Genomic DNA, 27439 nt, shown 5'->3' on the forward strand with positions numbered 1-27439 from the left:
CCATGGCTAGAATAAAACAGCCAATATTTCAAGGGAAATTGAATTACTTCCATTCTTGTTTAGCCAAAACAATTTGGCCTAGCCAGGGATGGTTTTGGCCTACAAAGCTAAGCTTTTGAATTGAGCTTGATCGGCTGATTCCTAGTTCCAGAATTTTCTGCATGTTTTCTTTATTCATTCCTGGCTCATTCAAGAGGTCAAATAAAATGTCCCAAGTGGGACGTGGTACAAATGGTGGTAATGTCTCCTTAGCACAGACTTTGATGCATTGGATAGGTGTCCTAGTTTGGTATCTTGCTCCTGTAGGAAATCATGAATCCAAAGCAACTCAGGAAAGAAAGGATTTCTTTCAATTTACAGATTGTAGTCCAGCATTGCAGCTCCAAGGCAGGAACTGAGGCCAAGATCTCAAAGGAATACTACACACTGGCTTGTTTTCTGCTAGGTTCGCTATATAACCCCTGACTCCTGCCTAGGGGTGACACTGCCACAGTGGGATAAACCTTTCTCTGCCAATTAGCACTCAAAAGAAAGCCTTGTAGATATGCCCATAGGCCAATCTGATAGAGGTCATTCCTCAACTGAGGTACCCTCTTCCCAGGTGGGTGTAGTTTAGATAAAGCTGACAGAAGCTAAGCAGCACCAAAGGCTTGGAATATCCCTTCCACAAATACACACACAAGTCAATGCAGCCTCATCCCAAGCTAATAAGGACCGTCATCTTCTCTTGCCATCTTCAAGCACAGTTTTTCTTGATACATGTCCTTCTGGCTTCCCTGACATCATGGTTTTCTTTCCGTGTAAGGTATTGAAAAGAGAGGTCTTAGAAAGTAAAGGACGTAGTTAATGCTCTTCTCAAGTCAGATGATAGAAGTTTTTATAAAGCAGATTGCAATGGGCTTGTGGATGAGTATAATGCTCTTTGCAACATAGTTGGGAGAAAAAAATGAGACATTTAAAAAATTGTATCACTCCCCTAAAAATGAAAACAATTAGCTGTTCTTGGCCTACCTGAAGCTATTGCAAGCCCAGCTCCATATTTCTGTGCATCAAGAATTTGCTAGAGTAGATCAGAAGTGAATGTTTTAGACATTTCTTGGGTAGCTGCAGTCCCTTTATTACCTATCCTACCACCAATGTGGAAGGCACTGGCAAGTTCTTCCCATAAAAACTAAGCACAACATCTAGAACACCAGAATTCTTGAACTCGGCTTGCTCCAAGAGTTTCAACTTCCTGCTTCAATTGTGGAGACATTCTAGATTGTAAATCATGCTGTAAAAGGAACGGGAGAGTGCCTTATTATAATAATTATAATACCTCCTTTCTGGTCAGGGTGGGGGTGTGGATCAATGGGTAGAGTATTTGCTGTTCAACCCTGAGGATCTGAGTTTGTACCTCAGGACTCACAGAAAGGGCTACAGTGGTGTGTGTCTACAGACACCGAGGAGCTGGAGGGAGGTAGAGACAGTTGGATTCTGGGGCTTGGCTGGCTAGCCAATCTGGCAGACATACCAAATTCCAGATTCAGTTGAGAGACCCTATTTCAGTTAATAATCTGGATAGCAACAGAAGAAGTCATCCAATGTCAGTCTCTGGCCTCTATGCACACATGCAAGCACACACACACACACACACACACATGCACGTGCATCCACCACACATACACACAAAATAATAGTAATTATAATCACACCTCTTTTCTTGGCCTTCTACCTTTCCACTCATTATTTTTTCTCAGTCCCTGTCACCAAAATATCTTTACCCTACATGGAAGATACATGACGCAAAGGAAAACTCTTCTAGGTTCGGTCTCTCCTGCTTTGAGAGGTACTCAAAGAAGGGGTGAAGAAGAGTTAATGAACCCTCAATTGCCATCATAGCAGGCAGGAATAGAACAATCTGTGTGTGTCTGCACTTCACGACCCCACTTTCCTAACACATAGCGGACTCTTCCATTTGCGGAACATTCCGCAGCAACTCTTTCCTGTGAAGAGAGGCCAACAAGTTTCCCCACACCTAGTTCCCCAGCAGAAAATTATCACTTAGGGTTTTTTTTTCCTATTTTCAAAAGAAATATTTTTCCTGTCTACTTTTCCCAGTTTCTAATTTTAAAACGGAAACAGACAAAGTTTAGGCGGTAGCCTTATTCTTTTATTTCCATTAAACCTATTATCTGCCCCCTTTTCACATTATGCATAGATACACATATATAATATTCACATTTTAGATAATATATTTATAATGTCTTATTTAGAGAAATCATCTTTTCTCATTTGTAAATTTGCATTTGTGTTGTTCTTTCAGTCTCTTATCTCGGAAATTTCAAAAGTCTAGAAAAATTTCTAGCTGTGATACTCTTATGTTATATAATACCTTAAGTTTTGTGTGTGCTTGTGTGCAGGTGCATGTGTGTGTTTTGTGTGTGTGTGTGTGTGTGTGTGTGTGTGTGTATGTGTGTGTGTGTGTATGTGTTAGAGAGAGAGAGAGAGAGAGAGAGAGAGAGAGAGAGAGAGAGAGAGAAAGTGTCTTGTGAAAAATACTAATTCACATTTCACTACTTCCCACTCATCCTATCATTTGCTGTTTGTGATAGCCTCAAACACTTAGAAACCACTCCCACTGTGAACTTTCTATGGTCTCCACGATCGATCTAATGGTGGCCAAATTGTCTGTTATTGTGTTTGGACCTCTAAATAAGACATCCAGATAGACTGAGCCTTCAAGCACCTCACATTGTAATACAGATGCATTATACCTACCACACTCCACGTGGTATTCTATTACTGAGGCTGTGTTACAGAAGTATTCAGAAAAGTGAAATATCTATTAGGAATCCTGATAGAAGAATGTGTGCAGGTGGTAGCCTCTGGAAATTCCTTAGGAGATTCCTCAACCAGTTTGTATATATAGCAGACTTAATGCATTAAGGGAAAGAGCCATTTTATCCTGGACACTCACTGGGCACTTGATACACTTTCTGGTAATACATACAAAAAAAGAAGATGGGAAAATTATATGGATGGTGTGTTACTGGAAATCATGATTTCTTCATTTCTTCATACCTGCAGTGCATGTCCAAGAGCAAAAGTAAAGTCTATAGTTGATGTAATAGGGGGTGAAGCAGAGGACTTAGAAGACCATAAAGCAGAGTTCAAATTTCCTGCGTGCTTGTGGTGAGTGACCACTGGAGGATTTTCTGCAAAAGACTGAAATAATAGGAGTTGGGCATTAGTGAAAATTCTCTGGGAAAATAGTAATAGGTATTGTCCATAAAAAAACAAAAAACGAAAAACAAAAAACAAAAACAAAAACAAAACAGGTCAGTAACTAAGAATTGTATCAGTGTCCTGTTGTATTCACGAAAGCAAAGAAATACTTGGAGACTGAACAGAAAGAAGCCCAGCACCAAGTGACGTCATCAATGTACCCAATGCTACAGTTTAGTAAGTAGGGGAGAGCAGCCTGCTAGGGAAAGGCTTTAGTGTTATGAGCCTGCGAAAATGATGTAATGTCATTAGCAAAGGGTTAGATCGTGCACACCTGTTTGGAGGTAAAACTAATGGCAAGAAATAATAATTTTAAAAAATGCTGAGTTTTCCTTGTCTTTATTCCTGAAGTCCAGCATGTGGTTGTAGGTCAGAATACTGAAGGAGATTAGACAAGCAGACCTTGGGTTCCTATAGTTAGAAGGAGTAGCTCATTCCATAGAATGGGTCCTATGGGGTGATCAAGACAGAAATTGCTGAACAATGTCACCAAAGATAAAGTCCTAAAAAGAATGCATTTTACATGATGAATAATGGAAGAGAAACTAAAGAAAACTTTGGTGAGAAATCATTAGGATAACAGCGCCAATATCTTCATATTCTTCCTGTCTATCAGTATGTACAATTCATGACTCTAGTTAGCAGATTCCTTGTATCAAAACAAGGATTATTTATATATCCTATTATATTGACCAAAAGTGCTTGTCCATTAGAAAATGTAAATTACATGCCTGTACCCCATCTTCCCAAATGAGGTACATCTGAATATCAAGGTGATTGGCATACCAGTACTGACTACTAATCAGATGCAGCTTATCTCTAAAGATCTTAATAGGGGGTCTTCCTCAGGAGGAAAGCTTTCAGACTTTTCAGGCTCAAAACTGGAATCTATTTATTTTTCATTTGGTTTTAGCCCTAACTCTTCTTATTTCCTTTTTTAATTACCAGGGATATTTATACAGAAAAAGAGGAGAGTTCCCTCTGATTTCTATCAGACCTTGTGGTTAACATCTTGTTTCTTGCTATCATGCCAACTAAGAAAGCAGCAGTAGACCCTCCTTTTGTACATTTGGTTTCTTCAACATTAGTTTGGAAATTGGCCCTTAAGGTGATTGGAAACAGGGTATGTATATGTATTAGAGTGGGGGGTGAGGAAATGGGTAGTCAATGATAGCACATTAAGAACTATTTTAGACCTCAGAATGAGTTTAGAGGATATCAGACAGAAAGGAAAAGTAGCATTCATTCAAAGAAATGAATGACCTCTGATGAAATGGCAAAAGCAGTAGATGTGTTGGGGCTGCTGATAGCTGTAGTGAGATTGTCCTTACACATGGAGTTGGAACATAATTTTCCTCAGTCCTCTAAGACCATCCACCATTTGGAAACCTTGTTAACTTTGAAAGAAATATTCAGGACACATGCAAAGAGTTGACCAGCCACATCCATTGATTGACATGGTTCCCATGCAGTTTGGACACTGAGATTGATGTAAAGACCTCAAGGTGTCAGGGAGGTTACACAAGAAAGAGAGAAGATAAGATCCCTTGAAACTTACCATGTATAAAAACATAGCCTGGACCATTGGTTAGTGTAATTAGCAGGATGTGATGTTGAAGAAAAAGGAACATGGTTCCAAAACCTGTTTGATCTGGTTCTGAATACCCCTGGATCTTTCTTTACATTGTTTGTATGCTTGGGGAAGAGGTTGTTTGCTGAGGAAAGCAACCTGTCATTCAGTACCTTACTGCGTTTCTATGGGAAAGGCTCCTGGAAAGACTTCTATGTGACAAAGGAAGGTGCTTCTCTACTGTCCACAGAGGGACTTGCATTGTCTAGAAAGCAGTGGTCTAGATGTGGCTGCTCCATGCAGGATGGAGTAAGAGCTTCCAAGGGTGGGGACATCTGTGACTTTAGAAAATGAGACTGGGAATCTGATAGCTATGAGAAATACTTTTTCCACTCAGGAACTCCTTATAGAAAATAACCTAAAATGAAGGTCTCCAAGCCAAGAGGAGACTTTTTGTTGATCATCTGTATGACTGCTCAAAAATTAGAGGTAGTTAGGGGTTTTCTTTAAGTGACTCCATTGGTCTATTGACTCATAGACTAGCTCTTATTTGATCAGCAGGAAAAGATATGAGAATAATGCTGGAATAAACTTGCTTATCTTTTTCTGTTTCCCCCTCTGTGAACATCCATCTTCCTATAGGCAGGAGAGATGGAAGGTCTAAGAAGCATATGTGTCCCTATGACATCCTGGATACAAACCAAAGACCCCTTTTCAATGTCCATTGTTTTTGGAGATTAGTAAAATGTCTCCTGGTGTTTTAGTCCATAGTCAATAAAACCCACAGTGGGCAGCGATGCAGTGAGAATATTGTGTTAATCCCAGTTGATCCTAAGTATTGTGTGGCAGAAATGCATTTCTAGCCATCTGTTATCTGTGAAGGAAAGAAAAAGAGCAATCAGTCTCAAGTAATGGGGGAAATCAGCTCATTTGTGAAGACTGTTACTTAATGAAGCTCTTTGGTGGCTTCCAGAAACAACTGTAGACATCGAAAACAATTTATTGTCTTATTCTGCTTTGCATATCTAAGAAGAAACGTAAAACCTTAAGCATGCTTCTTTGTTTTCTTCTTGCCAAGATTTGCTCATTTAAAGTGTGCTAAACCAGTGAGATAATGACTTCTAGACATGACTGGGAAGCTGCACCCATGAAATCTAGATAATATGGTGGCCCAAACAATACCTGAATAATAATAACACCAGCCAACATTCTAATATGGTTGGATCAAGTGCTCCAAGGCCCCATTACAAGACAAAGAGCTATAGGAAATATGTGACTGCTGAGAGATAGAGAATCAGTTTTGTCCATGGATAGGCCCCCTGATATAGGTTATCCAGTCCCAAGTTCTCAATCCTAAACATATACAAGCAACACAAAGTGAACTTAGAGTGTCGTGACTATGAGAGGGAATGGGGGCAGGGTTGGGAAACTTGGATGGGGGTGGGGAAATGTAGAAATGATGTAAATACAGTACTCATGTGTTTTGTGCTAAATAGCAGAGGACCATATTCTCAGGCCAAGGAGTAAGCTGCCTTTCTGTTGGGCTCTTCTTCCAAGCCAAGTTCATTAGCATGTTGGCTTCAGACCATCTTGACTGCCATCAGATCAGATGAATGGAGAAGATCTGTGAGGAGAAAACATTGGCTTATATTTTGGGTTCAGAGGTGTACCCCAGAGGAAAAATGGCTACTACTCTCAAAGGGTAGTTCCTCTTTTTCCCCCTCTGCTCCTCTCTCTTCTCTTTCTCCCCTTTTCTCTTTCTCTTCTTTCCTTTCCTCTTCTTTTCTTTCTCTTCTCTCTTTCTTATTACCCCTCTCTCCTCTTTTTGTTATTGCTTTTTTCACTTTATTCATACGTTTTCACTCAATAAGATCACTCCCTTGATGCCTCAGGAGGACAGATGATTAAAGACCCATTTCACTGTAAAGGAATGGCTTTCTTCTTTTCATAACCAACCATTTCATGATGCAAATTATGTTGTTTAATGTTAATTGTCAACTTGTGAGAATCTATAACCACCCCAGAGATGGACTCATGACCTTGCCTGTGGAAGTTTATCCCGATTGTATTAATTGAGATGGACAGACCTTCCCACTGAGGATGGCACCATTCTCTGGTTGGGATCCTAGACTATATCAATGGAAAAAGGAAAGTGAGTAGCAATGGGTATCCATTGCTCTCCCTTTCTAATTTTGGAGCATTGTGCCATACTGCTTCAAGTTCCTACTTTCTTAACCTCCCTGCAATGATAAACTGTATCCTTACTGTGAGCTAGAATAAACCCTTTATCCTTTGACTTAACTTTCATCAGAGTATTTTATCAAAGCAACAGGAAAAGAAATGAAGACAAAACTAAATTATTTCTTCTTTCTGGATGCTTTCCTTGATTCCTTTACTCTGTTTTTAAAATTCAACTTGACTTCTTCAGTTTTACAAAACTCTTGGCCCAGAAACAATCACAAAACCATAGGCCATCTGGTTCCATGCTGCTGCCGTTCTCTGTATTACTAGAAAGGAATTTACCACAGCATTTGGGAGGTAACCTGACCTTCTGCTAAATAAGCCAGGTCCTCCTAGCATCAAGAAATAATACTAGCTGGTGATAGTAATACATATACTGATTGTTGAACATGCCTGATATTTTACAGGTAGTGATTAAAAGCCAATATTAGATCTAGTATAAGAATGTGACATCCAGAGCCAAAGGGATTGGGTTCAATCCTGCCAGTTAATTCCTTTAAACCTTGAGATAGCTAGTCTTTGGAATTCACAGTTTATAACCTTGGCATAATTTAGCTACTCTAAGTTACCAACTCACAGTAAGTAGATAAAAAAGCTTGAACCTGATAAAAAGTGAGATATCATGTTAATTATTGTACTTAACATCCAGTGTTTATCTCCACAAATGCTTGGATGTACTCTTCAACATCATAAGCTATATAGTAAGGGTAGTATTTTGAAATAGCTGTAAAGTGAGAGTAATGGCTGAAGACCAATGGGGTGGCAACTGTGATAACAACCAACATGATTTCTTCTTCACAAGATGGATTTTAAGCATCTTGCTATGAAACCAGTTAGTAGTGCTGTCTTCTGGGGTTTCCTTCACTTGTGAGGCAGAGTGATTCTATTAGATCTTTTCACTTTTAAACTGTGGGAATCTAGGACTGAATATTGAGTCAGGAAGTTTAGAAGCTGTGAGAAAGGAAAAAGGAGAAGGGGAAGATAATCTTTTTTTTTTTTTAAAGGTTGCTGAAGGTTGACTGTTGTGCCCATTTACATCACATCCATTCCTTTATGTAGGTCTAACATGCTTCTCTATGTCTCTGTATCTTTGTGTCTCTCTCTCTGCCTCGCTCCCTGTCTCTCTGTCTCTGTTTGTCTGTCTTACTGTCTATCTGTCTGTCTCTCTCTCTCTCACACACACACAAATATACAAACACACATTCTCATAAGAAAGAGGAATTTGTCCACTTAAAGGAACATTATGAACAGTTATAATTTGATAATATAAAATACCATGAATTGTTTTAAGGTAAAAATCCCCACACTGTTGGAGTCTTTTTTATGATCATTAACACCTAACAATAATTACTATTGTTATTAGTGAATGTTATGAATTGCTGCTTTCTAAAATACCATTTATCTTCTTGTTAACCATTACTCTCCAATTCTGCTAGCTCCGTGCTGAACCACCAAGGCCATCCCCTATGGCAGAGCTCCCCCTAGCACCTCCACAGACCTCATTTTGTTTGCTCTGAGGCCAAAAGAGTGACTGCCAGGTTTTAAAAGCAGCCTTCTGTGGTTAGGGACCTGTTATGTGCCCAGCATTAACCTGATCAGACCTGTTCATCTCATTTCACAGCAGCTGGGCTCAATAGGAAAGGGGATCATTGGGACAGCCGATTCTGGCAGAAACTAAGCAGGTGGCTTTGTCTCAAGTCATGGCTGAAGTTAAAAGTCCCATTAATTTTGTCAAGTCAGTCCAATTTCCTTCCCCTGCTAATGACCTGCCTTTGGAAGAAGGGATGTAAAAAACGCCTTCTTAGACAATGTTTTAAAGCCCCCCTCTCACACACACGTATTTTAGTTTGAATTTTAGTCTGATTTTACGTTTGAGCTTCCCTGATTGGTCCATCCCCCAGATGAAGAGATCTTGGCAGCTGTAGTATTTGTATTTAATTTGGGTAGCCCACCTCGGCATTAGATCAAAGTTCCTGGCCCGTTTTTGAAGCTTTGTGTGTCTGGGAAGAAGGTGGTTGACTCGCAGCAGAGCCTCAAAATGTATTGCTAAAATCTCTCTCTGAAGGTAGGGAGGGCGAGGGGGAAGTGTGAGATATTTTAAAAATAAGACTCTGCTAAATTCTCTGCCAACCTCCGTTCCTGCTGAGTGGAGTGTAAGTAACAAGTATCAGATCGTTCCTCCAGATGTCAGCTATTTCAAAAGGCACCTGCCAGAATTTCTCTGGACAGCAGTTGTTCCATCTCTGGTGATAGTAGCAGTAGTGGTAGTGGTGGTGGTGATGGTGGTAGTGGTGGTTGTGGTACTGGTGATGGTGGTGGTAGTAGTGGTGGTGATGGTTGTGGTGATAGCAGGGATGATGATGATGATGATGGTGATGAGGCAACAATGGCCATGATGGTGGTGATCATGGGTGTAAAGGAGAGGTGATCATATGATACTGGGAAGCAGATGCTACCCCACAGAATTTTTTACCTATAGCAGAGTGTGGCGATGATTCTGTGCATTTGGCAATAAGACACATTAGACAGGTAGAAAAAAAGACGTAATAATCCAGGAAGGCCATCATATCAAATTCAGTACAAGTAACATTTGATTGTTCTTTTAATGCATGAATCAAGAGGAGCATCAGTAACCTACCGTGCTAATAAAATTATCATATTATCCTTGAGCAATTGACATATAGGTCAAGAACTTGGAGGACGAAATTTTTCAGGTTCAACTTTAAACTGTTCTCTACTGTCTTATCAAAACAGACTCAGGAAAGAGAGTTATGACAAGTTGACAATTCTCCTGTGTTTTGAGTCTCTGTGGGGAAGGACGTCTTACGGAATGCCATAAATTGATCTGTCTGAGCTTGCAAGGCCTGGGAGGAAACGATAGGTCATGACTGCTTATGGTTTTCAAAATTTGCAGCATCGATCTCTTATTCTTTAATATAATAAATGTCCTACCAGCTCTTAGGTTTTTTTTTTTTCCTTCATTTACTTGTGTAGAAAACTTCTGCAGAATAGTCGTAATGCTTTCATTCTTATGTTTTTAAAAATAGTTAGATCTCCTACAGTTTCAATGACTTCAGCTTTAATGTCTTTCCACAATTCAAATCTCCGGGGTTTCTTGATAAGTAGGCCTCTAAAGTGTGTGGAGAAGTGATATGTGACTAAGTCAAGGCCGTACTTCTAGGCAAGGAAGTTTAATCCTTGTTACTCACCCTCAGACCTCTCCCTTTTGAGGAGGAGAACACCAAAGAGATGGGTGAAGTTATGTCAAACATAGTGAGATCATGTGTCCCTTTTACAAACTAACTTTGAGAGGCTCTGTGGCCATCAGTTTTATTTCTTTTTTTTTTTTTTTTTTTTTTTTTTTTTTTTTTTTTTTTTTTTTTTGCTTTCCCTTTTATGGGTTCTTCCCCAGAATTCCAGGCTGAGATACTGGCAGACAGACATAGGAGGTGACCAGAGAGGAGAGAATCACAACCTGTGTAGTCACTATATGGTGACTTGTCATTGCCTTGTCCCTTGGTAGTGCAGGGGAGAGGGTGGACTTTGCTTTTTTGTTCAGGTTAAATGAGGAATACTGTGTGTCCAAAGGAGCAGGCTTCTTTAAATTTGGTTTACAGCTCCTTTAGAGGGTTTACAGCTCCTTTAGAGAGCTTCTAAGATCTGTGTTCTTTTTCTCCTCTATCCTCCTTTGCACAATCCCAGACAGAAAACTTGCTGCGTTTCAACTAGAGAACTTTTTATGTTTCCAGTATTTATAGCTTTCCTGGTGTTTTCTATGACCTTTCTCTGCAGGGAACATTCCTGTAATTCTAGCATCAGTAGAATAATGCTTTCACTATACACACACACACACACACACACACACACACACACACATTTATACTTAGCTTTTCTTCTTCAGCTTTGAGTCAGAAAATTGAATAAAAATGAAATCTGAGGCTGATATTCTAGTGTATTCTCGGTGAAGCACTGACCAGTGTTCAAGTGGATTGCATGGGAAGGTGAGAACTTGATGAGAAAGTTAATCTCATACTAGCTCCCACTCCCTCCCATCCACCTACCCCCATGGTGTGCAGAAGGCCATTCACTCAGCTAAACCAGAGGAGAACTGCTTATGAATATGAGTTGTGGAATGATATTGGTCATGGTTTGCACTGACAATTCTTCAGTATTATCAACTTATGTCTGATTCACACTTGTTTAATATCAGTAATGTGTTAAGAAAAACTACCTGAAAGAGATATAAGCCATGTTTCTCATAAGTGTAATTATATATTTACTTTGTATTTCAATGTATTTAATATTCCTCCCTGTATAATCTACTTCTAAGGCTGTAGCTATATGGTCAAGCTATGTGGTAAGAATGAAAATAAAAGACAGAGAAGTCTTAGCAATCTACTAGGTAGTAAGAATGGCACATACTTACTAGAACATTGAGATAAAGAGATTAGTGTGTGTGTGTGTGTGTGTGTGTGTGTGTGTGTGTGTGTGTGTGTATTATGTTATGTGTGCACATGTGCAGTATGCTCAGCGCACATGGGCATGTGGATTCCACACATACACATAATGTCTTCTCTGCTGCTCTCCACTTTACTTTTTGAGAGAGGGTCTCACACTGAATCTGGAACTCACTATTTTGGCTAGGCTGGCTTACTAGCAAATTCCTAGGAATTTGTCTTTCTCCATCAGCCACACAGGGGCTAGGGTTACAAACATTCTTTGTACCTGGCTTTTTCACATGGAGCTAGAGATCTGAACTTGGTTCCTCATGCTTACACAGCAAGCTCTTTACCCACTAAGCCACCTGTCCAGATTAAAAGAGGCTAATTTTAAAAAGAAGAGCATAAAAGAAGACTCTCTCCCACTTAAGGCCCACAAACTAGGCTAAGCCAGCAAACAGCATGGTCTGTGCTGGGGAGTGCTTCTGACAAATCCCTCACCCCACTCCCACAGCCTCCCACAACATAGGTGTATATTGTCTCTGCATGATTTAGGATCTGGTGCTATTCTGCACTTCTCAGTTTGGGGGCTGAATTCCTCAGCATCCTTGACACATTACAAAAATAGAAAGCCCGGAATCATAGTCATACCACCACCCCACTTACCACCCACAGCATCAGAGAAGAGCAGGCATGCCTCCGTTTTCAAAAGGGTTACTTGACAAGTCTCCTGAGCTTGGGTTAGGTTTTTCTAGAGAAATGGTGTGTTCTACTTCCAGAACCCGAGTACCTACTAACCTAGAATGTTCTCTATATCCTAGTGTAGAGCTGCTGTGATTCTGTACCTAGCAACATGAGAAATGTTTCTAAAGGAATGAAGATTTGGAATATTAGTCAGGATGCCAAGGACACATTTATTACTATTCCAGACTTGATAAAATGTCTAGGAGACCCAACCACATATTTACTAGCCTTCAAACTTCCAGTCAGCAATGTTCTTGCACTCTGAGTGAAGACAGGTTCAGAAGGAGCCTCGGGGGAAAAGAATATGTCTAGATAGATGATGGACTGAATTGCTGAGATGGAGTTAAAAAGGGCAATGTACATATTTGAAGAGGATAAGAGTGTTGACTATGGGGGAAATAGAGAATAGGTGAGATTTGCAAGTGCTTTGGTACCTAATAAAGAAGAAAATAAGAACATGATTCAACCCTCTATTTAGGAGCTAAGCCTACATGGGCCAGAAAAATAAGCAACACTGATCAAACACCATGAGTGAACAGCCACCTCCACAATCAAGCATGTGTAGAAGAGACAGGAAGAGACAGGTGCATCCGTGGATTTGCATTCATGAAACACATCTGTTTGGTGCCATACTAGTTTCAGAAAGACCACAATGAAAGGAAAGTTTATTCTGACATGAGCAGGATATTTTGTGAATTTGGGAAGGTTTAAGTCAAGCCTGAGGATATTAACTAACACAGGTTATGATTAGCAGTGCAATTGTTGTCTAGAAAGATGGTGGTACAATCAAAACCTAGAGGTACAGAAAGAACTAGAATGCCATGGGAAGAATGGTAGGATGCTTGGAAAGCAGAGAATATGAGGGCAAGGGAGCAGAGATTTAACTTCTAAACTGTTTTTTTTTTTTTTTTCTGTCCTTTGGTGACCACCAACCCCTTTGGCAAGTTGTAATTCTAGTGTGGAAGAAGGACCAGCCTAGGGCTTTGACAGTCTGCCACTTTAGAGCAAGAAGTCATTAGCTTTATGTTCTATTCTTTCTTCTTTTGCACAAGTGTTCCCATTATATTCTATGATGCTGAGGAGGTGGGAGAAAGGAGGTCAGCATGCTTGGGAGCTTACGCTACATACATCTCAGTGTATCCTGGGCACAAACAAAAAAAAATGAACATTGGGTAGAGGAAGTTGGAAGATTTGCAGTGTTCATCTGCCATGTAAAGATGACTTTAGGAATGTATATAGGTCGGTCTGTGTTTTGGCAAATACTCAAAAGCCTCTGCTCTCCTGAGCCTGTTGTGCCCACAGCTTCCTTTAAAAGAACAAGTGAAATACTAAATTCTTAAATCCTTTCCTATGCATGTCAAACCCTACAGCATGGATGCTGAGTTTGGGACTGTTCTCTGAACTCAGAATTCTGAGGCACTAGAAAGAAGGAAAAGAAAGAAAACAGAAGAGGAAGAAAGACCATCTTTCCAAATACCTATCAAAGGGTGGGGCTTCCATTGAACACTTGGATGCCCATTTCCACTTCATGAATTCAGGGACAGCAAACCTGCAGACAGGTAGGTGGCTACCTTGGCAGCAAGTGCTGCTCACACAGAGGCCCTTCAAAGCAGAGAGAGATAGCTCTCTACATAAGAGAAGGCAAATGGCTATTGACATTCACAGACTCCTGGAGCAAGCAAATGTTTCCTGGTCAATATCAGCACTGGTATGTACATGGGGGGAGGAAGTGGGAAACTATGAGCCTCCATGCCCTTGATTAGCTTTTAGAACCCATCCATAGGATTCCTTCTGGCTCAGTATGCAGCTCTTTGAAACTGAAGGCTGGGGGGTTTATACACTTGAAGTTGTACCTGTGAGTATAGCATGCATGCTTTTTCTGATCTTTTTGACTTGGCTTGTGTCAAAGAGGATTTATTGGGGATCTGGGACTTGAATTTCACCTTGCCTCTTGACCATTCCTCATGTGGAAGGTTATAGACTTTATATTAACATTCATAGCAATTTGGGAGCTGGAACTTGGAGCCTTAGGAAACATCCTTCAGTGGAATTCTTTGTCCTCTACCTACACAAAAATCCCCATGTTGTCATGCCATCCTTAAGGCTTCACATCTATATAACATAGCTTAGATATTGGCAAAAGTTGAAAAATTGTCTATCTGACTATCTAAATGAATACACTAAAACTTGAATCTCTTGTACACATCAATATACTTTGAAAGGATAAAAGATATCTTTTGCCCAAGGGGATCTCAGGTAAAATGTTTAGCTCCTATGAAAACACTGTTTGATGCCTTTTATGAGAAGGCAAGAGACTTGGATCTTATTTTTGTTAGCATTTTTAACACATTCAGAGGAAATATCCCTTTATAAGGTTGAGTTTATTCATCTGTAAAATGAGTGCTTTGAAGTCATCAATGATTCTCACATGTTTTTAAGTCACATGACTCTTAAAATCTAAAGGCATTTCTGCATTTTTTCCCCCAGAACAATTACATTCCCAGATGAAATTGAAGGCAGTTTAGACAGGAGTTTCACAGACCATTTTCAAGCGGTGAGATCTGACCATGGAAATTATACACTAAAGGATTCTAAGAGACACGGTTCACATGGACTTCAATTAAAATGACACCCCTGGGGAGGGAGCAAAAAGGGCTTTCTTTGTAGCAGTTCCTTAAGCTCTGACCCAAGAACCCAAGGGACAGATGAATGCCAGATTCTTTCCTGGATCTGAATGTCTCCATTTCCACAAATGCCATTATTCTCATCCACAGCTTCCCACTAGCTTTGTGGGGCTGTTAGTACAGAATGCAAGCAGAGGTGGCCAAAGAACAGAAATAATCTCAGAGGTTTGGTGCTTTGGTGCCCAAGATCAAGGTGTCAGATTCTATTTTCCCTGAGGTGTCCTATCTCCATGGCTTACAAATGACCATCTGTGTGCTCTGTATCTTAGTATCGCTTTTATTTTCCTGTTCATGTATGCTCTTGGTGTCTCTTCCTCTTCTTGTAAGTTATCAGCCCTTTTGGATTAGGGTACCACCCTATGACCTCCCTTAACTTCACGCTGTATTCCTAATGCAGTTATCTTGGAATTAGCTATTATGGGTAGGTGCTGGTCAAATATATGTCCAGGAGATGGAGTGAGTTAAAGAAGAGACTTAATACTGTATGAATTACTTTAAATTTTATAGTTTTTCCTTTCACCCTGCCTGTTTTCATATTTGCATGATATTAAACTAAGCAATTAAAAGTTTCTTCGACATTTGGTAAGTGGGGTGGGGGCACAGCTATTTCTGTTCTTCCTAATTTTTCTTTAACTCTTCTGGGAGAGCGGGGGCTGAGAAGAAAAGGCCAGGAGTTTCTCGTAGTTTGTATTTATTTATTTATTATTGTTCCCCAGTGCTGCATTTAGTAACCACCACCTGCTGAGTAACTCCTAAAGCAACAACCATGCTACACCCCCACCCCCAGCTTCCAGCACGAACTCAAGAAGAGACTCATTCCAGAAGAAGAAAAAAAGTGCATCGTGTTCTTCCCCTTAAGGCATCACCATGACTCTGTGGCTGTTTGCTTGGTAATGAGTGAGCTGGGCCTCTGTCCTTTTTAGTCCTGTTATAGACCCAGCAAGAATACAAATATAAAGTGTCATCCAAAACAGGCTGTTCCTTTGTGCTTGGGATGGGCTGACGTCTTTCTCTGTTCATGCTTTGCTCAGCAGTAAGGTGTCATTTTAGGAAAAGTAAATTGACCAGGCACAGTGAGTCCCTTTGTAAAGTTTCACTCTCGTGGCTAATTCAGTAGTTGAGAAGACCCACTCTGCCCCCCCCCCCCCATCCTCTTCTACTTCTCCTTGTGAATTGTCTTTTGGATTTAGAGGATTTTCAGGGAGTAGTTTTTAATCTGTATTAATTTCCTTAGAATTAAGATAGACAAGAGAGGTGGATGGAGTGTGAATGCACAGAAGGTAGAAGTATCACAGCCAGCATTGTTATGCCAAAGCTGGGCAACTTTTTAGATTCAGTTTCTATTAGAAACTTACAAAAATAAAACAAAATACACTGGGGGTTCTAGATGAGTTATGTTTAAGTGAGTTTCCTAATGTCTGCCAACCTAAGGATTAGAATCCAGATATTTTCATTTCTAAGGTAGGATGAGACTGTGTCTTCCCGGCATACTATATGAAACCACTCGAAATCCTACACAATAGACTCCATTCTTTATTAAGTCAGTGTATGATTTAGACATACAGAAAATTGAGGGCTAGGAGAATGGCTGAGTAGGTAAAGTGGTTGTTGTACAATAGGAAGTCCTGACTTTGTGTAGCTGAAGTTTTCCTGGAGTCTGAGTGGCTGTCAGCCTGGGCGGGACTGGAGATAACTCCAGCTACAACTTTGATCTCTAATACCTACATTAAAAAGCCAGATGTGGCAGTGCATACCTGCAATCCAGGTGTTGAGGAGGGGGACACAGGAGGACCCTTGGGGTTTTCTGGTGGCCAGACAGTCCAGCCTAACCCACCAGCTCCAGGTTCAGTGAGCAATCATGTCTCAATAACTAAATGGAGAACAAGGAAAACAGGAGACGTCAACTTTTAAGCTCTACATACATGCACATACAAACCTGTATACCTGCAGCCCCTACATACACAAAACAGACAAAACATTTTCTTCTTGCAGACCTTTCCTTCTGAATTTTTCTGCTTCTAAGCTGTCTGTACACATGCTTGTCTCCTTGTTTCTTTTGCTCTTATAGCTTAAGGCAAAGCACCACACTCATCACTGTTACAAATGGTGTTGATTGTATCAAAGTCCTTCTTCGGAATATTGTTCCAAACACGTTCACTTTCAGGGGATCAAAAACTCAGAGAGCCTTAGATATATTTTCCTTGCATTCTGTTCCCAGGTTGGGCAATGCATTTTTAAATTATAATTGATTTTGTCAGGATCATGGGTTTGAGAGTAAATGCCTGAAATGTGGGAAAATGAATGTCTTCTGAATTTGTCAAATAGTAACAGGATGGGCATGAATGATCTGAGGCCTCACTCTGACCTATAAAAGGGAAAAAAGAAATGTCTGGGATAAACGCAAATTTGGCTTTGCTTATAACAGGAAACTCAGAACAGACCTGATTATTTATAACTCCTAGGACTCCAACAATTATAAGAACAGATGCACATTATCTGAGTATGGAATGTGTTGCGGTTCAGCCACTAATTTAATGAAATCCCAATGTTGCATTTCCTATTTTCAGATCATGAAGACAGACTTTTTATAATCTCTACAGTAAAAATTGCTCAAGCATCATGCAATAAATATCAATGTCTGCTGCCAATCTTCTGGACACTATTTCATTTTAATATACAAATTAAAATGATCTATATGAATGCTTAGTTTTATCAGTATTCTATAAGATAGCATAAGAAATTTGTAGATAATTATCAAGTAACTAATATATGAGACTATTAGTTTTTTTTTGTTTTTTTTTGTTACTTTGTTACTTTGGGTTTTCAAGACAGGATTTCTTAGTGTAACAGCCCTGGCTGTCCTGGAACTCACTCTGTAGATCAGGCTGGCCTCAAACTCACAGAGTTCCTTTGTCTCCAGAGTGCTGGGATTAAAAGCATGCACCACCACTTCCTGGTACTTTAGACTTTCATTTGTATGTTGCCTCTTTCATTACAAAGGAAGCCTTTTGACACATATCGTGTAGAATCCGTAGGGAGCACAGTTACAGGACAGTAAAAAGAGAGAATCTGCTTTGAGGACACACCCACCATGGCCTATGGACCTTTCATTAAAGGTTCCACCTCTCCAAAGCACCACACTAGAACCGAGCTTTTGTTACATGAGACTTTGGGGAACATTCCAGATCCAGATTATTGAATCATCTTTTTTGTCTAAACAGAATTACGTGATGCTAGTTTTCTTTTAAATCCAAGTCAATCTCCGAACTAATAACCCTGATAAATCTAACCCAGAGGAAAATAATAATAATAATAATAATAATAATAATAATGAAAAAGACATGGAGATATATGACTCATCCACATGGCCAAAGTTGGGACATTTCTAAACTGACATTCTAGCAAAGGGAAAGAGAAGTGAAGAGCTAAGCATTACTTGAAAAGCATGATAGAATCTGCATATATTAATTGCACATAGGCTGTACATGCAGAGAAGTAATTCTGGATCGGAGACTAACAACTGGTCAGATAACTTGAATTCACATCTTGGATCTGCAACCGGATAGCTAAGTGAGTACAGCTAGGTCACAGTCTAGCTTCCTTCTTCCTGATTGCAAAATACAGACCATAATACCTGCCTTATATCCATTACGCCAATACTGATCATCATTTGTGTTTACTTTTACTTCAATTCATTTTGAGACTGGGACTCACCATGTAGCTGACTGACTGAACTGTTAATCCCCTTGCCTCAGTCTCCTGAGAACTAGTGCTACAGATTTGTGGTTGCTATTGGTTTTCGCCGTGGTATGAATTGAACAGTGTCTTTCTCTTATCTGCCTCTGATATACCTTTTCATTTCTCTGGGATCATCCAGAGATAGATCTTGTGGTTAGCTCACTCAAACTTTGTTAGAAAATACCTCTCTTCTCAAAATACATAAATCTAGAATGAAAAATATTTTATTTTTGTCACACGATACTACAATATTAATTATTTTTTGGACTTTACTGAAAGGTAATACATTAATTTAAAAGTCTTGCATACTCTTTTGATATTCTTTCATTTGCCTATGATTAGTTAAAGTATTGTTTTGGTTTGTTTGTTTTACCTTGCCTATGGATCTTTTAATAAAACAGCTCATATTACTTGACTATGAAAAATCCCCAACCATTACCTTTTTAAATATTGCCCACCCTGTTTTTTTTTTTCTCTACTCTCTAGAGGTTGTCTTAATAGATGCATGTTGAACTTTTCTTTGCTCTTTCATGAATTTAACTTCTTATATTTTCCTGAAATACTTTTTCCTGGGTGCTGCAGTTGGAGAAGTTTCCCTAGTTTTGTCTTCTTGTTCATTAATTCTCTCTTTATACATATATATATATATATATATATATATATATATATATATATATCCCAACAATGTAGTAGGAAGGTTTCTCCAGTTCCAGCAGGCCCCTGCAGTCCTATGGCCTGCTTATAAAAATATCACTGAGAAGCTTATATTAATTATAACTGCTTGGCCATTAGCTCAGGCTTATTACTGACTAGATCTTATACTTAAATTAACCTATAATTCTTACCTATGTTTAGCTATGTGGCTTGGCACCTTTTCCCAGTTCTGCCTTGACATCTTGCTTCCTCTGTGTTTGCTGGTTACTCCTGACTCATCCCTTCCTCTCCCTAGAATTCTCTTAGTCTGCTTGCCCCACCTATACTTCCTGCCTGGCTACTGGCCTATCAGCATTTTATTTATCAACCAATGAGAGCAACACATATTCACAGCTTACAGAATGACATCCCACAGCACAACAACTACATTTTTCTTTGTTAGCTATGTTACATTTTCAAAAGTTTGGTTCTTTTTGAAGTCTGCCAGTTATGACCTATTTTTCTCTAGTACTATAATTTCTTCATTTCAACCATATTTATTTAACTAATTTATTTTATAATGATAGATAATGTAACATTTTTGGATTTCTTATTCTCTTAGGACAGATTATTATTAATAATGTAATATTTTATATGAAATAATATATAATTATATGTAATAATAATACTACATTATTTTATATACTTATTTTATATTGACTTATGTTGCCATGGGAGTTATAAATGCCTCATTTCAGAAGAATATTTAAGACTATCCAGTTTATTCTGACAAAGATATGTTATTCTGGTAGTTTGTATGTAATTGGCCCCCATAAGCTCAGAAGGAATGGCAAAATTGGGAGGTGTTGCTTTGTTGGAGTAGATATGGTCTCATTGGAGGAAGTGTGTCATTGTGGAGGAGAGCTTTCAGGTCTCATATATACTCAAGCCATGCCCAGTATTTCAGTCTATTTCCTGTTGCCTGTGGGTCAACATGTAGCAGCTTCTTCTCCAGTACTATGTCTGCCTGCATGCTGCCATGCTCCCTGCTATGATAATAATGGACTGAACCTCTGAAAATGTAAGCTACCATCTCAATGAAGTGTTTTCCTTTATAAGAATTGCTTTGGTTATGGTATCTCTTCACAGTAATAGAAACTCTCACTAAGACAGAAGGAGCAACATCTTGAACCTGCAGGCAACAGGAAGTAAACTGAGATACTGGGCAGTATCTTGAGCATAGGAGACCTCAAAACCCACCCCCACAGTGACATACTTCCTCCAACAAGGCCAAACCTCCTATGCCACTACCTATGAGCTTATGAGGGCCAGTTACATCCAAACTACCAGTTATATAGCATTAATCTAGTTGTTCTGTCTCCACATCTCAGGTTCTCTAACTTACATATCCCCTAAATACCTTGCTTACTGCTGGTCTACAACCAACTGCTGAGGAGAGTGTCCTTGTGTCTGTTAGAAAAAGAAAAATGGGGCTGGCCAGAAGATTCAGTAGGTACAGATGCTCATTGCCAAAACTGAGTACCTGGACTAAACCCCTAAAACCAGTTCTAGCAAATTATTCTCTGACCTCCACATGCACGCTGTGGCACACACACACACACACACACACACACACACACACACACACGACATATAAAAATAATTTTTAAAAGTAGGTCTACTTTGTATCTCAGAGTTTTTCAGACTTAGGCCTTACTTGAAAAGCATTCTTTTTTACTTATATTTGGTTCACCAAGGTTCCCTGCTGAGAGGTAAAGGACAATAGAGCTGAGTGATCACACTCTTTCCATAGCAATGAACTTTTCACCACTGCAGAGAGTCTTCTTAGATCACAGGGACAGCAGATGTGTAGGTGTTGCTAGCAGGAAAAAAAAATGCTATCTAAAATAGGAACAAAATTGTTAATATGTCTTGAGAAAACTTGTTCTGCATACAATAGTAAAAATGAGGCTCTCACACAATAATACTGTTTCTTTTATAGCCAGCAGCAAAGTTTCCTAACCCTAGTGTATATAGTTTAAATTAACAAGGAACTTACAAATCTTTGCAGCATCTAGGATATAGAAGCACTAAGCAGAGAGCTCAAAGAAAACTTCATAGGCATATAATCTCAAATTTGTAAGGGAAGTTATATACCTCACCCATTCACTTCAGGTTGTTGCCAGGTATCTACAACTTGAACATTCTCTGTGATGGAGAGCTCATGGCCTTGCAAGATACCCGTTCTGATTTTGCAACAGCTCCAAATTTTGATGTTTTGGGTCAGTGATAGAGCAAACAAATTATAGCACTTGGAGGTAGAGGCAGGAAATCTCTGAGTTCCAGGTCAGCCTGGACTATAGAGCAAGTTCCAGGACAGATAGGGCTGTTAGACAGAGATACTCTGTCTTGAGAAAATAAAAACAAAGAAAGAATGTTTCTGTGTTTTAGAGTCCACCCTTCTCCTGACAAACATGTATATAAAAGAGAATATCTTAAAGTATCTCTTTTTTTTTTTTTTGAGAAATATCTACTGACTATTTCCCATTAGGTTTTGGACTGTCTTAAGTTTGAGATCAGGGATATTATTATCTGATATTCATCTGTAAGAACAGTGATTTTTCCAAGGCTAAGTAATTTATTCAAGGTAACAGTTTAAAAAAGAAGGAAAAAGAACATGTACTTATGTTGCCTGACCCTAGAACTTAAACAATCTGCCTCTAAGGTCGAACCATTATGTTTAATTCATAATGTTTCTATGAATCACATAGGGTACTAAGCTATAAACTAACTGGTAACAACAGGATGTGACAAGTGTTAACACAACAGTGCTGTGGGATGATAGAAAAGGCCGGGGGACTCTGCCTGTCCAGAATGGAAGTGGTAGATCTGAAAACATAGATATCATTGATATTGAAGTAGTATATCAGTGCTGTTGCACCTATTTTCAGAATAGCCTGTTCTGTCTCTGATATAAACTCTCATTTCAGTACCCAGCCACCAACTTCCCCAACAGCTCTGAGATGTGCTAAATCCTCACTGTCACTGAGCCATGCCCTTGTTACCCATCATGTAAACATTCCCAAAGTACTGTTCAGATAGCACTGTTCCTCCCTTAGGAGTTTGTTCATGCCAGGAACCTTCAAGATTTCTCCGTTATATGGATTTAATGTGATTAAATCACTAGAAACACACCATTTAACTGTCTGTTTCTGTCTCTCTGTCTCTGTCTCTGTCTCTGTGTGCGTGTGCGTGTGCGTGTGCGTGTGCGTGTGCGTGTGCGTGTGTGTGTGTGTGTGTGTGTGTGTGTGTTGTTTGCTTGTTTTGGTAATTCTTGGATTTGAACCTAAGGAGTCATCTGTGAGAGGCAGGCTTTTGACCACTGAGATTGTTTTTAGAAAATTAAAAAAAAAAAAAAACTTCATTGATTGTTTATTTTAGATCACTTCCTCTCTTAGTTTATGTACTCTTCACAGAATACTCTTCCCAGAGAGTGAGTAGAATGCTTGAACAAGGATATTTCTACAAATAAATGAAAAAATAACAGAATAAATCAACAAAAGTAAGGTGGGTAAGTAATAGTATGACTCTTTTGACTCATTATAGAATTTTCATAACATCTTAGTGCGGGAACATGGGCATTAGAAATAATGAGACTGGATGTGTGTGTTTCCTGTGCGGCTCCTACACGTTTTTTGCTCTTTATCCACCTGTTCTCTCCTTTCTCTTCCTCTTTCTTGTCTTTCATTATCCTATGGCATACTTTCCTTGTTCATAGAATGAAAATGTTGACTCCTTCCTGAATTTCTCAGGCATTGACCACTTAACATCCAGGGAGGTTTGCCTCTGGGAAGCTGTAGGTAGATGATTATACCCTACATTAGTAACTTCTTTATTTTAGATTCCTCTTTCCAATTTCCACACATTCTAGGTAAAACTCATATAGTGAACATTAATGTACAATTATCTCTTTGAATATATGTTTTCTTTGGATCCTAAAATGTCCTCTGATATTAATTATTATTAATTATTCTCCTGTTGAGGAAGCAAGTTCAGAGGTTCAAAGTTGTTCAGGGTCAAACAGGAATGCATAGGATGTGGATATCAGTCTCCCGATTTTTCATTCACATATTACCTTGTTTGGGAATCCCTCCAGGGTCTTCTTTTTCTCCATAGGGTAGATTAACTCCATTATCTAGTGTGTGTACCTGATTTACACCTTTAATCTCTCCCTTGCTGTTGGACATATAATATGGTTCTTCAGGGAGTTCCCTAGGTTTTAGCCTTTTGAAGCACTTGCTTCCTAATCCCTGAATGCTCTTCCTCGCTGGGTCTTTTGGATTTTACTCAGCATCTTGTCCTAGGAGGCATAAATTTAACATTCACAGAGTAAAGAAATGGATGCCCCATAGTGATAGACAAGGGCTGTGGCTTCTTTCTATACTGAGTAGAACCCTAGTTCAGAGGTTGACTCATCAACATTTTTAAAAGACTATTAAATGATAATGAAATTCTTCATGAAGTCAATGGAAATTAATAAGCATTAGGAAAGTGTGCCTTTCAGGGAGAAGGGCAATTAATTAGAACTTATTATATATTTGAGAGAAGACAGTGAGAAAATGAAAGAAAACGACCAGAAGAGTCTTTGCAGATCCCAAGGCCAACTGAGTTCCTGTAAGTGCCCATCCTGCCATAGAAAATAATTACAAAACAATACTGGGCATCGATAGCTGGTATTATCCAGTTCTGGGACAGACTATATGCTTTATTAGTTTAGAGCTGACCTGAAAGACAGATGTAAGAAGGATGTGATGGAGTCAGTTTCTTTTCTACCAAAGGTGTACATGGACAAGTCAGCATACTGGAAGCACCTGGAAAGAATTTCCACCTGTGTTTTGGGGTTGCTGAGATTGCTCCCTAGAAGATCTATAATGAATAGCAAGGGAGTGCTAGCTGCAGGGATAACTTCTACAGAGTCTCCTGGAGAAAAGGAGGCTAATAATAGAATTATTATGGTCATCATTATTATTGACACTGATCATTTTCTGTATGTCAGGCTCTGATGATAAATACTTCACATGCATTAGCTGTTTGACTCTACAGATAGTTTATGTGAGGATTCTCATTTTAAAACAGAAAAGCTAAAGCAGAAACTGGCCAAAGATTGTCTCAAAACTTACACAGCAGCTAATAATTAGGATTTGAGCTTAGGTTGCCAAAGCCATATGAAATCTCAAGATGCCTTCTAACACTTGGTTTGGGTGATATATCCTATAGACATGCAACTGAATGTCTGTCTCAGGTTGGAGGCTGCTGCTCAGTGATAGAGTGCTTGTTTAGCACATTCAAGGTTCTAGCACTACACAAAAAGTATTCTGTTTTTATCTAACAATAATTCGTTTTATTTAATTCCTCAAAACTGGATAGAGATTTTCACAGTGATGAGGATGAGAATTTTGGATCAGTGATAGGTAGCAGCAGCTTAGACTAACACGTATTTATGACAGATCTTGATAGGAAGAACTAGGCCATGTCTTTGTGTTAAAGTAAATAATAATCATAACCATAATAACTATTTAATAAATTATTTCATTTGGATTTCAAGGGGAATTAGCCAAGGGACTTTTCATGTTTTTCCTTGAAAAAAATATATATATATACATATATATGTATGTATATATATATATACACATAAATTCAAATGCTATAATTGATCAAACTCAAAAGATTTGGAAAATGTAAAAGAGGTTTTGCTTAACATTTAAAAGCCTGATATTCCTCCTGCAGCCACAAGGAGGACAGGGGAATGATGATGTTTATAAGGAGGATGCCTTAAAGAAACAGGCAGAGGAGACCAGGCATGCTCAGAGTGGTATGGCCATAGACAAAACATATTCTATTCATGTATCAAATTCTCAACAATGAAAGGTATATTCTCAATAATAATAGGTAAAAAAATACCAGAGCAGTCTGAGCATCCTCTGAGCTACACATTTATACAAAGAGCTCCTGTCCTTTTCATTTAAGTCAAATTCATTTAGGAATGATATTTAAAAGAAAAAGCTTTCTCTTTTATACTCCCCAAAGGGAAACATACTCAAAATTAGCTTTTTTTCCTGGATGGCTTTCTTAAATAAATGAATGGAAGAATGAATTATGTGGCTATAAATAAATCTCCTGACATATAATAAAACAATGTTCAACTGCTTTATGGTGTCACTAGAAGAACCCTCAGATATATTTATAGCCATGTTAACAGTCACCTGTATTTCTTCAGGACTTTTATTTCACTATACATTATCAGAGTTTAGTTGGGGGAGGGTGGTGTTTGTGTTTTCTCCCCCTGAACTGCCTGCCTGTTGGAGCTGTGTAGAGACAGCAAGCAAGGATTTCTACTGTTTATTTTTGGAAAAAGTGGGTCTTCACCTAATGGCTTGGGTCTCACAGAAACAGGCTGTGCCCATGCTCTCTGGTCTTTTGAAGTCTGAGATCACATTAGATGTGCTGGCAGTGGCGAACTTGACAGGTATTTCCTGCTGACAGCGAAGTGGCACGTCAGAGTCTATCCAAGTGAGAAGAGGCATGTGCAGAGATAAAATGCACCATGAGAGATGATGGACAAGGTAACTTCACGCCAGGTATCTGATGCCTGACACATTTAAATATAAGTAAGGGGCTTATTTTAGAAGCCAACCGACTCCTTATACTGCTTGTAAGCCGAAGTAAGGAACAGAACAAGGTAAAGAATTAAGAGGAAAGATTTTCTTCCCTTCCATCTGGATTGACCCATAGTGAGAGAAGAGAAAGGAAATTAAAAGAGCCAGGAGAGGAAGTCTATGATGGCAAACTCTGGAGTTTAATGTCCCTGAGTAACTTGGCTACTGCCTCAGTAGATCCAGCTACAACAGGGTTTTACACACCACATTCCATTCAGAAATGCAAGATTCTACAGAGGTCCATCTGGGTTTCATGAGGGGGATATTCATCAGAGGTTAAAATGGATCATTCCTATGAAATTATGCAGCTTCAAATCTGGGATGAGCATAAAATCTTCAATTTTTCTCTTGTTCTATCTTAAGTGTGGACTCCCTTCTCCCTCTGTTTGATGTGCCCAAGGTTGCAAATAAAGGAGCCCACTAGGGGAAAGAATGCAGTAGGAAGAAGTAGCAATTGTGTTGGTCAGTGATGAGTTTTTTCTGTGATTCTAGCTGTAGGAGAGTATTTAGAACATATCAACATATCGCCAGAGATAAAATTCTCAGTGTATGTCAGCCTAATATAAACTGCAATAGACTGAAAAGAATGAGAGGTAAAAAAGACATATATATATATATATAAGTATGTGTTGACTAGAGGAAGGGATGGGAGGCATGTGGGAAAATTAATAGTGTATTAAATTGGAGAGGGATATGTGGTTTATCAGAATGACTGTGGCTTAGCTCTTTGGAGTAGAAGAAGCAACAGAAAGCAGCCTTGGCTTGCTTTCTTATCTGATTAGCCCTCTCCCCACTCAACAACACCCATAAATGCAATCTCCCTCCCTGGAACCCACAACTGCTTCTTCTGACATTTTGTGAGTAGTAAATAAATAAGTTATAAGAATGAGACAGAGAATGAATAGTTCCAGCTGTAACACACCAGCAGTGTCTGCAGATTCCATTCTGCATCAAGAGTTTATTTTCCCTTTATAGCCGGGCAGAGAATTAATTGGAATGTCCATCTAGGCTTCCCTTGCTTCCTTGGGATGAAGTCAAAACAGTCTTCAGTATCCAGTGCCAACTTGCAAAAGAAGGAGATGGTGAGATGGATAAATATTCTGAATATCAACTCCAGAAGGCTTGTCTCTGGGAAATCAATGTCACTAAAGTCAGATAAATGGGTCAGTGAAACTTCTAGTATGAGAGCTAACAGATTCTAAGAGTTGGTTGGCAATTGGCTCACTGGGTTCATTTATTCAGCAAACATTTACTGAGATCCTGCTACTTGCTACCCATATGCTGCATGCAGAGGATGCAGCAGAGAGCGGGACAAAGGTTCTGCAGTCAGAGAGCAGGGCAAAGGCTCTTCTGTCAGAAAGCTTACCATTTTTCTTTTAAGGATACGAACCATGAACAGAGGGATCA

At 39.2% G+C, this 27439-nt stretch overlaps 1 protein-coding gene and 1 long non-coding RNA gene across 12 annotated transcripts in view; both read left to right on the forward strand.

The window, feature by feature from the left end:
* The window catches only part of LOC131924658 (uncharacterized), a 53452-nt gene extending 37536 nt beyond the window's left edge, over window positions 1-15916 (forward strand). Inside the window, exons 2-4 of the long non-coding RNA XR_009382986.1 lie at window positions 4216-4390; window positions 13632-13820; window positions 15662-15916. This is a non-coding gene — a long non-coding RNA (uncharacterized LOC131924658). The remainder of the gene's footprint in view (window positions 1-4215; window positions 4391-13631; window positions 13821-15661) is intronic.
* Window positions 1-27439, forward strand: part of Nrxn3 (neurexin 3) — a 1488381-nt gene that overhangs the window by 923821 nt on the left and 537121 nt on the right. The window lies entirely within an intron of this gene.

Source organism: Peromyscus eremicus, chromosome 14 (genome assembly GCF_949786415.1).
Source record: "Peromyscus eremicus chromosome 14, PerEre_H2_v1, whole genome shotgun sequence".
NCBI lineage: Eukaryota > Metazoa > Chordata > Mammalia > Rodentia > Cricetidae > Peromyscus > Peromyscus eremicus.